The sequence below is a fragment of the Copidosoma floridanum genome, unplaced genomic scaffold, assembly GCF_036245765.1.
Source record: "Copidosoma floridanum isolate Cflo_tuat_1 unplaced genomic scaffold, Cflo_Japanese_pri ptg000020l, whole genome shotgun sequence".
Classification (NCBI taxonomy): Eukaryota; Metazoa; Arthropoda; class Insecta; order Hymenoptera; family Encyrtidae; genus Copidosoma; species Copidosoma floridanum.
The window spans coordinates 29,158,223-29,177,435 of record NW_028321897.1 but is presented as its reverse complement, the minus strand read 5'-3'; the positions used below and the strand labels follow the sequence as shown (position 1 = coordinate 29,177,435).

The 19,213-nt window shown below is 30.7% G+C and overlaps 1 protein-coding gene across 3 annotated transcripts in view; it reads left to right on the top strand.

Annotated features, from left to right (window-relative positions):
• The window catches only part of ste14 (isoprenylcysteine carboxylmethyltransferase ste14), a 240,951-nt gene that overhangs the window by 127,954 nt on the left and 93,784 nt on the right, over positions 1 to 19,213 (top strand). The gene's annotated exons all lie outside the window — the stretch shown is intronic.

The following is a 19,213-nucleotide window of genomic DNA, read 5'->3' as shown; positions in this document are numbered from 1 at the left end:
GTTAACAGGTACTGTAGTGGATAGTTGAACATGGTCCTGATTGACTGTGTCATAGTCAAAATTCTCCGTATTCATACATTTTATAATTAATAAAAATATACATCAGTAATTATAATTCTTACTATGCCGCCCTTGTGTCTAAGTCAGCTTAGACTACGTTTAATCTACACGGGAGCCAAACAGAATTTATGTAGGGTATGGCGTATGCAACTAACTCCATGTAGACACTTTTACCTAGATTTTACGAAGTATTTACGTATAATTTGGTGCCACTTAGGACCGCGCTTAATTTTTCGTCACACTGTCTATTTATCGACTACAGTTATAACACACTACGTCACTAGGATGAAATAATGGCGTTCTCTTTAAGTGTATAGTTACCTTCCGAGACAAAAGTGAGGGAGGAAAACATCTGGAAGTCGATGCCGTACTTTCGTCTTGTGTAACATACGATTTTCCACTTTCCTCCGTCAAAATATGACGTTGTTTCTCACGATTTCAGGGTCGAGAACGAAACATAACCTCCTAGGTAAATTTTGCATATTCTGTCTACTATGAGTTAGGATTAACGTTATTGAAAAATGAAGCTACAAGTAATTTCTAGTAATACCTTATTATTGCGAATATGCCTGTATCACGTGACACGATAATATAATATATCATCGTGTGTAGCTCGGAGAAAGAAAAGTTTAACTCACGAGGCTGGATGCAGACTACGTTATTTCGTTGCATTTGGATGAAGATAATTCTAACTCACTACGTACAAATAAAAAAAAGGTTGCCTCACGAAGCTAGATGAAGAATAGCTTAGCTTTCTTCTTTAGGATGAAGACTAGCTTTGCTCACTTTGTTCGGATAAAGACTAACTTTATCCTTTACGCTCGGAGAAAGAGTAGCTTGGCTCACTAAACTGCAATCTTAACTTTTATTTTCCACATTATTCATTAATTTTACCGTTGTACTGTTGTTGTTATAATAATTCTAATTATTATTATTATTGTTGTTGTTATTGTTATTATTACTTTCCTTATAGATCATATTGTACATTGTTGATTTTTGCATCTTTAGTAATTTTTTATTTCAATAAAAAATTATTTATAAATTATTTTAAATTTAAATTACGAATCGATGCATTAGCTGAACACTTTGTGTAGTTTCCAGCAAAAAATAGACTTTTTTAATTTTTTTGGCACTCGTAATTATAGGCTCGACCCCTAAAAAAGTGTTGCCTTTGGTACCTTTTTTGTAACCACGAAACTATCACTATTCTGAACGACTGTTATAGTCTTACGATTTTTAAAATAAAACCAGAGTTAACAGTGATTAGGGTGTAAGTAAGGTGTTAAAAGATGGTGGCAATATGTTGTTTAAAATAAGGTGAAATAATTTAAAAAATAATCACTGAATTGTTCAGAAATATTTTCAAATAAACTGTTCTCTATATATTTTTTATTCATCACATCTAGGGTGCTACTGAACTGTATTGCGTAACTATTTTTACATACAGCATTTAATTATTCCATCAGTTTCGTTAAGGTGTTGACATTTTTTTGTCAACAATATTTTACCATGCCACATTTTTTTCGTATAGAGATAAACTACAAAATGGTGCAATACATAAGGACGGACGGGTATCGCTTACGGGTGTACCGTAAAGCTGAACGGTTACTTTCCCCTAATGTATTGACTACTTAGCTCTCGCATTACTTCTTTACCTTTAGATGAACGTCTGACTTATGTTATTATTTATATTATCCCCACATTATCGACCTTTGACGTCGTGTTTTTCCGCCATCACGGAAAAAGTTTTCATAGCTTTGCGGTAAACAGTATAACCGTCAGAATTATAGTGAAGAGCAATTGATTACAACTTTATCGTCGTTTTAACGGTTACAATTTATGTAAATTTTCTGAAAGCGCTTGACCTAAACTTGTTTTCCAGTTTGAAATCAGTCGTTGGTACTACTGATTTCAACGAAATTCTGGCGTGCCTATAGCTATTCCCTCTACATGTTACTTTACAGACGAAAAATTTGCATCGTGAATCACTGTGCTCTTGTATGTGGATGTGAAACGATAACAACTAGTTAGAAAAAAAGAAGAAGGTTCTATTGTGAATAAAAAGTTACACCTAATTTAGATTAACTGTATATCATTGTTACCCTTTGTGATTACAATACAGTTCAGTCAAAATGAATGGTGATTACTGTAGTAACGATTACTATGACTGTAAAAGTACACGCTACCTCCAGGTAGAAAAAAATGATTTTCTTCTACACATTAATAATTTTAGGGTGGTAAATATTGCTTTATTTGGGTCATTGTTAAAAATATCCTTATATCTTATACTTACATTAATTATATCTTGTATGTTCTTAAATTCTCGTATGTCAATATTTAATAACACATGATTTCCTAACCTACATTGTAAACGTAATATTTAGAATACGTAGAATAATGCCCTAAATTGTCTACTTCAGCAGAGATGCGGGTCATTTCTTTTATTGCAAAATAACTTTGACATCGGCTTTTCTTCAGTTTTTACTGAACATCTCGGAAATTTGTGTATTTGGAGCAAAATGTTAAATACAAAAGTTGTTTATCTGATGTTATTACACAATGATTGAGTGTTATGAAAAATTAAAAAAAATTTTTCATTGTTCAAACTAGCGAGAAAGCCGAAAAACGCAAAAAAATTAAAATGCATGAAAGTACATGCTTAACACAATTTTCGAAACTGAATAAAAATCGAATTTTTTATACACATAAGGTATGTTGATCATTGTAGACCGAACTTGACTGCAAAAATTCAAAATGGTGGCCTATTGTAAAATTATTAATTAAAAATTTCGATGGCGTATAAAATGTGTCACGGGCATGGAACTGACATCTAACTTTTAAAAATCAGTAAGGAATAAAATTATTTTAACTACCTTAAAAATTGGATTTTTTAAATAAACAATTATTAAAGTCATGAACAAAAAACAACAAACAAGAGGCCATAGTTTCTTTAATTTTAAATTTAGACGGATACAATGTAGTGCAAGTGATTACGCGTATTTTTACATAAATTAAAAAAAAAAAGTTGCTATAAGACTAATAGAAACCGAGATACGATATTTTTAGTTTCTTACGCATTCCAGCCGTTATATTTGATTTGAAACTTCGGACCTGCATGACCTTTTTGATAAAGGTTTGTTGTACCATAAAAATTTTTTCCTTATCGATTTGGTCAATCCTTTTGCATATAACGATTAATTAAAATAGTAGACAATAGTGCGTGAACTGCGGCACTTGAGCAGCTGTAGCCAGCAGTGCGCCGCGCATGCGCAGTAGCTCGAAAAGCGCTTCAGCAGAGCCTTTTGGCGGTGTGCCTGGATAGTTGCACAACTAATTACTCCATTAACAAGTGTCATTGAACAGTGCAGAAAAATCCATTCGTATGTAATTTTTCCTCACCTTTGCGATGGTGCTATTTATTTTTACGTGAATTCATTATAATTTATCGTAAATAGCGTTTTTTCAACATTTTTTATGTGCCAATAAAACAACATGCATATTTAGACATATTTGAGTTGTTTATAGTTAAAAATGCCGTTATTGTGCTTGTACGATGTTTTACGTAACTACAACACTCGGCTGAGTAATATAATTACATTTTAAAATATATTTATCTTGCTTAAAAAAAATTTCTTTCCACTCCTTACTACACAAGGGATAAAACCATTGTCATCGAAATTGTTAAAAATTTATTATCTATTTAATAAGAAAAATTTTTAAATAGTTTTTTTCCAAATAATGTTGATAATAACGCAGGACATTTGAAAAATCGTATTTTTAAGCATAGTATTTGGGTGTGGTTCTCCCATATTAAACAAATAATAAAAAATAAGTATTTAATACTTTTGGACGTACAATACGCAGGCAAAGTTTCATTTACATCGGTGGACGTCGGTTGGGTAGTGTTAGTTGCTAGACAAACTTCAAAACTTTGACCGAAAATTCGTGTTTGCAAAGTGATTTTCAATTTATCTGATTTGATAGGGGTCACTATGAGTCATTCTAAATACGCCAAGTAGAAAATCTTATGCTTATCTAATCTAATCTTATCTTATGCTAAAATTTTATACATACCTACACAGATTAAACAATAAATTTTTTTGCAAAATTGTATTTTAAAATTTTGTACTGAACTGTTTTTATTCTCTGTTGACAAGGTTACAATGAACTTAAACTGTTTTATTAAGAATGACGTGCATAAATTAAAGAGATCTTTTGACAAACTTAAATTTGACGCACAATTTCGCGCACTTATGCTTTCTTATTAGTTGTTTTGAAATAGCATTTATGAATACTAAACGCCACTTATTTTCTTTCAACTAATATTTGAATTATATACATTTGTGTTATGACTATTGTAGGTGACAGAGTTTGCTATAATGATCCGTCAGCTCCGAGAATTTTTAATAATGACTTTTCAGAATTTGGTCATACCCCAAATTTTTCTGGTACATGATTCTTTTCAGATAAATTTCAATAAAATGTAATTTACTTATACTGATAGCAAAATATTTTGTTTCAAACAGATTCTTTTAATACATCGATTTCTAATAATTTCCCTTCGACTGGTTCTGCGCTCCATCAAAGATCGAGAGATGTTGATCCTATGATAAATCATAATACGGCTAGATTTGATTTCAATAATATTATGACAGATTCACCTCATACAAATGTCTTGTGGGATGTGTACGCAACTGCAGGAATGCCACGGTTTATAGGTAAACATCTTATGCATCATATACTTTTTTAACATGTCAAAAGTCATCATAACTTATCAGAAAAACAGAGAGCTAATTCATGAAATCACCATTGTAATCCATATTATCTGCTTATTTATTTATATGAGCGGTTCTATGCTTAGTATACAATTATGAGCCTCCACTTAATGAATATAGTGTAATTGAAGGCAATCCAAAAATAGAAAAGTAATTTTTTCTTTGGCCTTTTTCGAAAACTTATATGAAAATAGATAAAAGTTTGATTAGTACAAAAGAGGGTGAACTCTTTTGGTCATAATTTTTTTCTAGATTAGCTATCGAAGTTCTATAAATATAAAACATAACCGTACTAAATATGACCAATTCTACGTTTTATTCTTAATTAAAGAGCTTAATTTTTGAAAAAATAAAGTCAAATTTATTTATTTATTTATTTATTTATTTATTTATAAATTTACGGGACCAAGTCCCATTACATATAATTGTATAACTTAAACAATAAAGTAATGTAAGGCGAGAGATCAATATTAAAATAAGTGCTATGATGGACAGTGCTCGGGTATCGCAGTATGAATAGTACAAAACAGTTATCAAATGATGATAATAAAAATGATACTTGTGATAATAGGAATAAAAATAATATTTATTATAATAAAAGTCGTAATAAGAAATAAATCAGACGTACCAACTATAATAATAAATAAATTCTACTCTGTCACTATAAAATTGCATGTATTTTAATGTGAATTAAAATATGTCCATACTAAATATTGTGAATTCTACGTTTTATACCTAATTTGAGAGCTTTATTGAGAAAAAAAAGATTTATAGTAATAGTAACATTCAAATAAACTAGATCTAATAATTTAATAAGTAACAATTGTATTCGTTCCACTATAATGCATGTATTTTAATATAAAATAAAATAAAATTGTACTTAATATTATTATCTCCACGATTTATTCTTAATTAGAGAACTTAATTTTAAAAAAATATATTAACAGTAAGTAAATAAATTTAATGTAATAATTATAACAATAAATTATTTCAATCGTTCTACTATAGCACATGTATTTTAATATCAAGTAAAATATAACCGTACTAAATATGATCAATTCTGCGTTTTATTCCTAATAAGACAGCTTAATTTTTTGAAAAAATAAAATAAAATGATAATAATAATAAAAATAATATTAACGATAATAGGAATAAAAAAAATGTTAATGACAATAATAGTTATAATAATAAATAAATCAGATGTACCAACTATAATAATGAAGAACTTCGATTCTTTCACTGTAATACTGCATGTATTTTAATATAAAATAATATATATGTCTGTACCAAACATTGTCAATTCCTTGTTTCTATTCCTAACAAGAGAGCTGTATTAAAAAAAAAATTGATAGTAATAGTAACATTCAAATAATTAAGATGTAATAAGTATAATAATAAATAATTTTAATTGTCCCACTATAATGCATGTATTTTAAGACAAAATTCAACATAATTTTACTAAATATAATCAATTCTAAAATCTCTTTTTAACCAAAAAGCTCAATTAAAAAAAGTAATGATAAATATTTTAGATGTAATGATTATAATAATCAATAATTTTAATCTTCTCTCCATAATGCATGTATTTTAATATAAAATTAAACATAACCGAAATAAATATAATGACCTTCACCATTTATTTTTAAAAAGAGACCATAATTTAAAAAAAAGATGACAGTAAGTAAATAATTGTGATGTAATAATTATAATAAAGGATAATTTTAATCGTTCTACTATAGCACACGTGTTTTAATATTAAATAAAACATAACTATTTTAAATACGACTAATTCCACGTTTTATTCTTAATTGGAGATCTTAGTTTATAAAAATAAAAAATAAAATGATAATAATAATAGAAATATTATTAATAACAATAGTAATACAAATGATATTAATGACAATAATAGCAATAATAATAAATAAATAAAGCGTCATAATTATAATAATAAATAGTTTCAATCGTTTCACTATAATACTGCATGTATTTTAATATAAAATAAAACATGTCCGTACTGAAAATTATCAATTCCACTTTTTATTTTTAAGTAATCAGCTTAATTTTTCAAAAAAGCAAAAAAATAAAATTCAAATAAATTAGATTTTATAATTATAACAGTAATTAATTTTAATGGTCTGACTTTCATGCATGTTTTTTAGTATGAATAAACCATAATTGTATTAAATATAAACAATTTACGTTTTATTCTTAACTAGAAACTTAAATTTAAGAAAAAAACATTAATAATAAGTAAATTAGATGTAAAGATTATAACAATAAATAATTTTAATCGTTCTACTAAAATGCATGTACTTTCATATGAAATAAAATATATCTGTACTGAATATGATCAATTCCACGTTTCATTTCTTATGAGAGCGCTCAATTGTTTGAAAAAATAACATAAAATTATAATAATAATAAAAATATTATTTATAATAATAGTAATACAAATAATAATAAAGATTATAATAGTGATAATTATAAACATATATAGCGGAGTAATTATGATAATAAATAATTTTAATCGTCTCACTGTAATAATGCATGCACTTTAGTATAAAATAAAATATAACTTTACCAAATACTATCAATTTTACATTTTATTTGAAACTAGAGAGCTTAGCCTTCTCATCACAATACAAGGGATAAATCAAGCAGACAAACGAAATAAACACTCGCAAGTATTATAGTAAAAGAAATGTGGTTGTGTGTGTACACGCCCGTCGAGCGTGAACGCTCGACGAGCTCGCAGCGCAAAATCGCGGCACGGGCAGATTACGCGGGCTAACAAGAGCCGCTGCCCTTTACAAATAAACGATCAACAAGGGACCGGTACTCACGCAGTCATGGATGTCGCTCCTCGACGATGCGTCTGGCAGGCCAAGACCACTAGCAGCAATGGAGCGGGAACGCTGAGGCCAGTAGGCGTCCCAACTGGCAGCGTTCGAAGGCTGAGGTCGTCAATATTGGCCTTGGTGCCCCTGAGTCCGGCGTCACCTGCTATCCCAGCAGGACCAGGAAAACTCAGCACCAAGCACTGTACTGAGGACAACTCGAGTGCAGCCGTGCCAACAATAATCGCAAAAAAAAAACAAAAAAAAATGGAGAAAACTCCAAAGACGCTTCTCGCGTTAAAATCAAAACAAAACTACTTCACGCGCGCTCGCAAGCCCAAGCTAATCTGTCGATCTTTCGGCTTTTTCCCACTTTTTCCTCCTTTCCCTTACCCCTGTCCTACCTAGTCCCTTTAACTCTTTTCCCCATTTTGCCTACTTCCCTACCTGTCCTAGCCTACTGGTGATAGCTCGACTGTCTCTCACCGTCACAGGTTCTCTATGAAGATATGCAACTTCTAAGCATAGGTAGGTATGTTGCTTCGGTACTGAGGTAGCTTATGCTCCCGATACCAGACAAATTATGATTTGGTCCTCGATTCGATTCCTGACACTTTTTTTAAATTTTTTATTTTTTTTTTTGCAATCCAACAGACATAAGTTGCATTATTATTTAATCGCTTTTTTACTTCTTTAAGAACGTTTTGTGTACATTTACAAAAAAAATACTAAGGTGTTATCTACTTATAATTTTTTGATTTTTACATTTTATTTCTCAGATACGTCAGAATTAAATTAACGTTCAATACTTATTAAAATATAATGCCTTATATGCTATTTTATAAATGGTAAGTAAATAGAAAATTTTATTTAGGTACTTTAATTTTTTTACGCTTACAGAAAAATTTTGTTGGTTAAAAAAAGTTTCATTGTGTACATGTATGCGTGTTATATATTCATATAGTAATCAGCCATACCTTGAGATTCTATGCAAATGATTTAAAGATCGTCCCCTACCTTCTAGACTGATTCCCGTGTTAAGATGGACGACTGTCTTTTGTCTCATAGCTCAACGGCCTACCACCCGCGCCGCGCCGTGAGTTGCAATCACGCGTTGTAGTGACAATCTGCAGCTAACGTACTTTCTTATTGTTTTTGTTGTGCGTACACACATCGACTGTTAGTACAAGTACCGAGGTTTAATATTATTCTGATTAAATATTGTTCTGAACCGTATTTCTCGTGTGTATACGTGTTGCCTATGACACTTAGTATGCGAACAAGTGCGTGACTAAATAAAGTGCAACAACATAAACAGAGTGGTTTTTTTGGTCAGAGGTTACATCAGCGATCATTTTAGTATCAGCAAGCTTAGATTTGCTGTTGTGGCAGCTGCCGATTGCAGGTTTTTTATACATGTGATTGAAGTAATTGTGTATAATCTTATAAGTAGAATGACAATATAAGCAAAATGGTTTTGGTAAGAATTTTTGCTCTCTTGTCATTGATAAGTTAGCTTTCCGCTATTTTACGATTGTGTGTTACATGGGCTACGATGTTTTTCCCGCAATTAAGTAAAAATGGCAACAAGACCGTACGACTTTTGTCAATACAGTGGCTGCACAAAATCAAAGCTTTCGAGTGATAAGCTCTACAGATTTCTAGATGTCACTTATCAAAAGGCTTGCGACAACACGTAGATTCAAAACGCAGGTAAGCGTTAATCCACTTATATTTACTTAAATGTTGGTTTAAAAGTTTGGTCGCGTAGAATTAACGATAAAATCGTTTAAAATCCGTATTTTTTATAACTTCTACTTGGTTTTATCCGTTAGTTGATAACGTTTGACATTACGATTGATACATGTCATTTCAACGTGAATGTGTGTGGGAAAACATTGTCAAAAAAAAATTCAGATCATCACTATGCACCAAATTTTACCGGCTCCGAAAAATAAAAACAAGCTACAATTATTTTATTTCAATAAATAGGAGTGTTAGCGACTTTTTTTGTAGTTAAAAATGTAGAACGAATTCCCAACTGAAAATTGAGTATTTATATTACTATTGTATAAACAATAAATAAAATCTAAAATATCCGAATAAAAATGAAGGGACAAGTCATTTTAAAACTATTTTCCGCCAGTCACTTAAGGCGTAAACATCCAAATTCAGACTTTTAGCTTCTATAGCTAAAAGTCTAGAGCGGATACGCAACTGAAAATTATATATATTTAGACCAGACGCCGTGAATTTTAGCCTGCATTTACCAGGTGAAAGTGATGTTTTGATTGATTCTTAAGCATTTTTTTGGCGTAGAATACGATTATCGTTACCCAGACTCTGTAAAAGTAGTGCTTAATTTTTTTAATTTAACAATTTATTGAAAAAAAGACTTTTTCACGTTTTGCTCTACATTACTTTTCTTGTGCATTTTTGCTATACATACCCACAGAGTTTTTTGTTCCTTACTCAATTATCTAAAATATAAGCCCAAGTAGAGGTTGGTAAGCTTTTTTATTTAACGGTAAATAGCGTTCAAAGTTTAAAAATGTGTTTTTTTTACACATTCAATATCTCAAGAATAATAATACCTAGAAGCTTGAGATTTTCTGAAATTGTTTATAATAATAATACTAACAATCTCACCGAATTCAAACAAAATTGGTTTCGAGCTTTTCTAGTAGTTGACGATTTTTTTTTTTTTTTTTTTTAATTAGTTGCAAAATGTCCCTAGACTTGAACGAAACAGGTAGACCTTTGAATCCATGCCAGAAAATTTCAAAAACCATCGAAATTTTTTATTCCGTTAAAACTTTTTAAAAACTATTTATTTCGATTGATTTTATTACGATTTTGTAGCGACACTACTTTAAGACACACGTATAATACTATATCGTTTTCGAAATAAAAGTCTCGAGGATTCGCCTTTGTACTGTTGAAAAGCTGCTATTTTTATTTGAATTAAAAATAATAAGAAAAAATATCCTAGCATTTTCAGGAGCCAAGATAATTTTTTTTTCTTACAATTCCTCAGCTGTTAATTATTAACTGATCCGGCTGAAACATAAACATGTTGTTGTTCAATACTTGTTTTTTTATGAAAAAAATAGTATCATATGTATGCAGCCGGATAGTAATAAAATCCCAGTAAAACAATCACTACTGTATTCGTGGTGCGCGCCAGATTCCTAGTTTCAGTGGAGGGGGGAGAGGCATTGCGGTGGCGGCGGTTCTCTGAGCGCAGCTTGGCGAAAAGAGAGCAAGTGGTTTCAAATCTTCCATGCTTGCTAAATTATCATTATCTCTACTTTCTCTGCACGCAAAAAAATCCTTTTGGAATCGATTTTTAGTTTGAATGTACACATCAAAGGTTATTATTGTTACTATGTAACGGTATGCGGATAACGACAATCGGATCCTACGCTAAAAAATCAATCAAAACATTGCTCCCATCCTGAAAATGCATATGTTTATATTATTTCGTCCACGGTGTCCGGTCTGACTGTGTATTATTGCATAAACAATGAATAAAATTCAAAAGATCCGAATTACAACGAAGGGATTGGTCATTTTACAACGACTTTCCGCCAATCACTTGAGGTGAAAACACCCAAATTCAGATTTTTAGCTTGTGTAGCTATTTTTTTTCGTTGTTACATGCCCTGCGAAGTAGATCATTGCAGATGTTGATATTTTAATCGAACAAATAGTGCTTTTAAGTGTTATGGTACAATGTTTAGTTTTTTTGCAAACTGATTTTTGTAAGTTAGGCTTTGAGATCTCATTATAATAGTAATTGTTATGATTCGGCTCGGGTAAACATGTTTTATGTAGTTTAATGTAAATGCTTGAGAAAAAAATGTTAGTTTTACGTTTTTAACGCTTTTTCATGAAAACAAACAGCATTGTGCATGTTAAACAATTTTAAATAGCTCAACCAATTTTGTATACGTTAATTTAAATAATGGGTTATTGTCATAAAAAGTGCAAATTAAAAGAAGTTACTCTAGGTTGCTTACAAGTAGAGATACAAAAAATTTACGTTTTTTTTATTACAGCCGAAAAAACTAGTTAAACAATCTTTAAAATGCATGTGCATTTCTTAGTTATTCCACAATCACGTATATTCGTTGTTACAACCTTGTTCATACATAAATTAAAATAATTTTTAAAGGTTGCATGTTTTGAGCTCACATTAGTTTAACGACTTATGTTCCTCCTCTTCTACCGCTACCACCTTGAAATACGACAAGGGTTCAGCTCTTTTTAATAGTGCTACCTTTGGCATTACCTCAATTAAATGTATTGCTTATATTATTATCTATAAAATGTATAGTTAGGTAACAACAATCTTTTACGTTGGACGGCATCTTCATTACGACCTGCTGGGTTGCATGCAAAATATTTTTTAAAGGATGATTTCGTACAAAATATCAAAGGAAAAATTCGCTTGCTTGCCATCACTGTTACACTTAATTGGAAATCGGCAAAACCTCCGATTATTTCACAAATATCGGATTCCACAGCAAGCAGGAAACTACAAGAAAGCTAACTTCAAGATAAACCAGTTGAAGCCAATGGACAAGAGCAACCAATGGAAATTGATTTTGGAGGACATGGAGGACAGCAAAAAGTCACAGGTAACAATAGCGACCAGTTAAAACTGCCACCGAACAAAGTAAAGAAGCACTTTACAAAGTTCTTAAAAACAACGAATCGTTTAGTGTGATGAAACATTTGAATGATTTATTAAACCCTTTCGGAAAATATATATTCTTAAAAATTAATGAAAGTGAATAAAATGAGGTTTATTTGAATTATGAAATGGTGGATGTCAGTAAAAGTATGAATGATGTAATGCCCAATGTAGTTACACTTCAAAAAAACCCTGCGTCCAAGCGAAATAAAAACGAGTTACAAAAAAAAGATGTTATGAATTGAAAATTTTGTTCAGTCAAGTTTGAGTAGTATACGCGATCTCTAGAATGTCGGATAAAATTATTAAAAGAAAAAGTAAAGACTTTGAAAAAAATTCAAAAAATGTTAAAGATCAAAACTTTCGACTAAAACGGCCCGTATGTATAGAAAAAGTAAAACAAACTACAGATGTAAACGATTCTATTAAAGACACAGATTTTAGTGAATCACGGAAAACTTTGATAGCAATAAAATTTAAGCCGAAAAATAGACAAAAGTTTACACTTGAAGAACAAAATTTATGCAAAATCATGTACTATCATTCAGCTGCTGGTTACAACCAGTTGGTAAAATTAGGGATAAGGTTAACTGGATAATCCACCGTAAGAAGTTGGATAGCCCAATTAGATGTTAAACCTGGTTTAAATGAAAATGTTTTGAGTAAAATTGAGCAAAAGTTGAGTAAGCTACCAATAAATAAACGGATGTGTGTATTGAAACTTGATGAGATGAGCATTAAAAGTATGGAAGAATATTTTACAAAATACGATGAGATTAAAGATCTTGAAGATTTGAGTGGTAATTTTGGAAATTCAAACGTTGCTAAACATGCCCTGTTATTTTATTTAGATAGCATCAATGCTAAGAATCCCTGGCGTCAGCTTTTGTTTCGGATTTAATGAAAATGGTGCTAGTGCTGAACAACTGCTAGTATTTTTGCGTGCAATATTGACAGCGTTATTTCAAATATCAGCAATTGTTAAAATTTATTGTTTGTGATTGAGGTCCAAATAATCTAACATTTCTTAATAAATTGTTGAAAGTTATTATGGATGAACCTTTTTTTTAAACTTATGAAGTAGACAACACAAACGATACCTTGAATTTATTAGCATTTTTAAGTGATACTCATTTCAATCCAAATAACTTTGACTGTATAAAAGTGAGTTTAGCTTTTTAACTTTTGAGTAGGCGAACGGCTGCAGCGATAAAAACTGCTGGCGAAGCTGCCAGAAAAAGCGATGAGAATGGATTGGTGTCTGGTACGCAGAAGCAATCGGCTGAGTTCGTGAAAAAAATGGATGTTGTAATTGATGCCTGTAATTCCTATAGATTGCGCAATGTTAAAAAACAAAAGTTACCGCTATCACTTTGTAACCCAGAGATTGAAGAATCTTTGATGAATTTTGTAGGATGATCTAGACAATGGAGGACACTGAAAATTTGTGCGAGTACACGCGGAAAATCCAAGCGAGTGAGTAGGCCACCTTGTTTTGTTGGTTTATCCTTGACTACCATCTGTTTGTTGCAGCTGTTTGATAATATAAAGAAAGAATTAAACGATCTGGACTTCGAGTTAGCGACTGGTCTTTGTAACCAAGATAGCATAGATGATACTAATTCGAGATGTCGGGGAAGAGGTAGTTTTAATCTTAATCCAACTTGCCGTATATATCGCCTTACTTTTAGGCATATTCTTTCTACTGATTTTATAGATACTCGTCAATATAGTTACTTTAAAATTTTCCAAACTCATTCCATGGTAAATTCGAATCAGAATAACTTAGGTAATAAAACTGTGGATTTATTGGCAGCTATTGCAAATAATTTACCTGATGAATTAGAAGTAGCAGAAATGTGAGGAATGAAAGAAATTTTGCAAGCAGCTCAAATGATGCCAATATTTTAGCCTATACTTCCAGAAGGAAGAGTAGACTTTGAAACCAAAGACTTGTATGAAAATAATGCCATTACTCACTTAAGTGGATGTACAGTGAAAAGTAATTTAAAAAAAGTAGATGTTCTAATTGTAAGGATATAATTATGGAAAGTCTTGAGCAACGAGTTACCAATGACGAGTTTTATATTTCTAACACTATGCGCTCTTTTTATTCACCACGTAGTACTTGTATATAATGTAAATTAGAAAGATTTTTTTAAACATAACTTTCACAATATAAAAAATGTAAAAAAATAATTAAGAATCAATGTGTATATGTATGTATGTATGTATATTTTTGTATATATAATGTAAATATGTAAAACGTATATAAATTTACGTTACTGTATTAGTTAAAATAACGTCCAATGGTGGTACTGTCAAATTCTGTATTTATTAAAAACCAAAACGACGTTTCGGCCGTTTGGACAATGTCCCGGCCCTCATCAGGTACAAAAACCTATGAGTAATAAGAAAATTCCTTACAACACAAATTTTGGTAAATACAATAAACGCAAATTAAGTAAAGTGTATAATATACCTCTGACTCTTACGAAAGGGATGTAAAATCATAATATAGTCAGAGTTTCAAGTTTAGTTGCTTTTATACCCTGCACATATACAAATGACATAGTATACGTACATAATACAATCAAATAAGAATCGCAAGCAGTTCCTTCTGAAACACACGTAAACAGATCATGTTTTCCTAATACTATAAATGAAAGGGGCCCTTAAATCATGTACATCAAGTTAGTCTTCTTTCTTAATTAACTTAACGAGAGACTTATAACAATTTTTTTATTTTTCTGTATCTTGTTGTCTATTAATATTATTATTAAAATAATGTACATTTAATATTTCGGAAAAAGGCGCTTTTTGTAATTTTGTTCTGTGTCTGAACTTTTTATTTTACCACATTATATTGTTTTTTAATAAATACAAAATTTGACAGTACCATCATTGGACGTTATTTTAATAATTAACCAACTGTCATTGGACGTTTATTTTATTACTGTATTAGTATTTTAATAAAGTCAGTTTTTTTGGACTCTTGGGTTTTTTCTCGCGTTAATCTTGGTGTTACTTTTTTTCGTAAGCTACATTTTGACCCAAGAATCTCTTTACAAGGCTAGTATCTCCGTAGTTTTTAAAAAAATAAAAAAATGTAAATGAAAAAGAAAAATCGTTGATTAAATAGCATCATGTATACATCTTTTCAAAATGATCTGCTTCAAATTTTATGATCATATCAATAGCTCGTTTTGTCCTACATTATTACTCTCCAGCCTTCTTAATTATTTATTAGCTAGTACTGAATTATAATATTTTTCGTAATCTTGTGTGGAATATAAGTGTTTTCCACACTATTTTTAGTGCGGCATATCAAATTTCCCTCACTGATCATGAAAAAAGTGTGTGCACAACTATTTTCTGGTATGCGGCAAAAAATTTTTATTTTCCAGTGTGCGGAAAATAATTTTCCGGTGTATGGAAAACATTTTCCAGTGTCCGAAAAATAATTTTCCACACTCCTAAAATAAATTTTAACAAAAATTTTTTTTTAAGTTGACAAAATATCATACGTTACTTAAAATGTAACGGATTAATCCTTAATATACAGAGAATATTGTGGAATTCAGTTAAAATAATGTTCAAGTCAGGCAAGAATCCTAGCAGAATTTCTTCTTAAAAACACTTAAAAAGTTTTTATTGGTCATTCCTAATTGTTGTTCGATTATTGAATTTTTCAATGATTTTTTAATACTTGATAAATCCACTCATTGATGTGATGCGCTGTGAGTATGCGTTTATTACTTTCACAATTTTTATTATATGCAGCGTTTAAGTCACTTACTAAACAGATATATTTTTTGTAAGTTTTTAAAGATCTCCGTTTTTAAAATCATTTTAAAGTAAACTTTATATTTTGAATCATCGTAATTCATGCCTAAATAAACAAATACAGCATGCACGTGCAGAATCATGCTTGCAGTCGTGTCAACTATCAACACACGTCAAAGCGTAGCAAACAACTACCTATACATTTCTCTCTTTTGCCTGAATGTCTTCGCGTAGCAACTGCTTTTTTGTGCTTCCTCTCGATTTATAAGGTATTTTACTAATTTCTGTGTTGAAGTGTGTCAAAAACACACACGTACGTGCATGGTGTGAGTAGAAGTTGCACTGTGTCGTGTAAATAATTGTAGCAACGTTTGTATATCCTGTTTTTTTGCGTGAATTTTTGTATCCTTTGCATATAAGTTGTGACAGTCCCTGTACTCAACCTTACTTGTTTGTTGTCGTTAGCAGAAAGATTATCGCCATGAACCTCTTGATTTTATTTTTTTCTTTTTTTACCGTTGTACTAATCATCACGATTTTTTGTAGTGCTTTTGATGACATAACTAACAACAACAAGCAACCAAAAAATAGTGCAAGTGGAACAAAAAAAAAGACGGTCGGCTGTTTCATTTCAGGAAGACTGGTTACACGATCTGGTATTAAAAGATTGGCTTGTAAAACATCTGACTAATAGGTAAAAAGCTTACTGTATAGCTCGTCAAAAAAATTTGAAGTTTATTAGCAAAAGTAACTCGATTGCTTATAGCACAACTTCTACCCACGTCGATAATTTAAACGCCGCGGTCGATTCAGGTACCCTCGTAACAGTTTTTAATGAAGGACTATCATTTCAAGATAAAATCCATGCCGTGGAAATGCGCGTATCGATGTTCATTGCACAATACCTCGTCAGTATTTGAATAGTTAATAATTTGATTCCATTTATTAAAAATTTTGTAGAGGATTTTTAAGCCATGAAAAATATTCATATGAAGGAAGATAAATGTGTAAAAGTCATCAATAACGTTTGGTATAAAAATGAATTTGAAAATTTCGAAAATATTTCGAATAATTTCTATTACTCGGTTCTAATTGACGAAAGCACTGACATTAGTAATAAAAAATTGCTTTGCGCTTATGGTCAATATTTTTTACCGCAAAAAAATTCTGTTGTTCAACAACTTTTGCAATTTATTGAAATCGACGCTCAGAAAGGTAGTGCACAAGAGTTGTTTCGCGTACATACATATAAATATATTTAAAAAATTCTTCGATGATAATTCAATAAATATTAAAAACACAGTTGCTCTCTTGTGTGATAACGCTAGTATTATGGTCAGTAAACATAACAATTTTCAAAAATATCAGTGTACTCTTATTTATCTTATAGTCCAAAGTGCACCGCAGAATTGTCTGAAAATTTAGAATACTTAAATTTGCCTGATAACAAAGCTTTCAAATTTTCGGGAACACGATGGCTCGAAGCTTATAAATGTTACGATCGTCTTTGTTCAATATGGCCAGCCTAAATTGCTTTTTTTTGGTAGGAGTTTTTGAAAAATCATGCCTGTCACGTACCAAAAATCAACCTGAATCGAACGTGGAAAAAATATTGAATTACTGCAAAATAATACTGTAAAAGCCTACGTTACTTTTTTACACTTTAACTTAAATTTTTTTAACTCTTTTAATGCAGCCTTTCAATCTAAGGCTTATAAAACACACCAGATTTATTAATTTATAAAAAAGTTATTAACGCAACTTGCAAAGAATTTCATAAATTTAAACGTAATAGAAGATGTCTTTTTACCAAATTTTGATGTAACGTGAAATCTGGTATCCTTGGAAAATATGTATTTGGGACCCTTGTGCTCAGAAAGAGAAGAAAAATTAACGAAAGAGGAGGTCAAAAATTTATGAAGTAGTTGCAAAAATTTTTCATTCGCGGCTTCAGTGAGATAAAAAAACTAGTTATCTATAGCCTAATATCCCACTTCCTCTATTGGTGGTCCTTCTTATCAGTTTTCAACAACTTTTGACGATATTTTAGAAAGTAGTATTAACAAACCCTGATCGTATATAAAAAAATAGTATTGATTTAGTTAGCAAGCTTAATGATTTACATATTCCAGATGATCATATCCTGACTAACTTAGATGTTTCCTCACTATTTACTAATACTTCTATTTAATTGGTAAAAAGTGGTATTCAAAGGAGAAAAGCGATAGGTTTCAAAACATTCTACTACAGGATCTTCTAGAACTGATGATATACTCATGGCTGATAATTATTTCCAGTTTACTGGTTGTTTTTACCAACAAACTCACGGTACAGCTATGGATAGTCCAGTTTTGCCTACATTTGCCAATATAGTCATGACTGACATTGAGGAGGAATGTCTGAGTAAACTTCCTTTCACTCCACTTTATTATGGCAGATATGTTGATGACATACTCACCATAATTTCTTCAGAAAAAGTTGAAGAAATCATTACAGTTTACGAAGAAATCATTAAAATTTACTTATGAATGTAAATCCAAAAATACAATAAATTTTCTCGAAGTTTCCATTTTGAAAATTAATAATAAATTAATCACAGATTGGTACAATGAGTCAACTTACTAAGACAGAATCCTCAATTTCTGCTCTAAAAATTTCCTTAATGAGAAAATCGGGATGGTATATTCATTAGTTAATAAACCCTCCTTCTCACACTGATTCAAGTAATAGAAAATTGATTTTCATTCCATGACTTATGGAGTGTATGCATACGTTGACTCTGTTTTCGAGAATATATCTCTGAAAATCTTCATGAATTTAATATCGTAACTGTCTCTAGAGTCACCAACTCACTTAAAAAAAACTATAAAAAGAGGTAAAGATTGAACTGAGAGAGAGAGGATCTAAGTAATGTAGTATATAGGATTAATTGTCTTGACTGTGACGCCTCATATGTGGGTGAAATGAAACGTAAAGTTTTTGTTAGAGTTGATGAACATGAAAAAATACTAAAAAATAAGATAAAAATTTTGTCATTAATGATCACATATGTAACT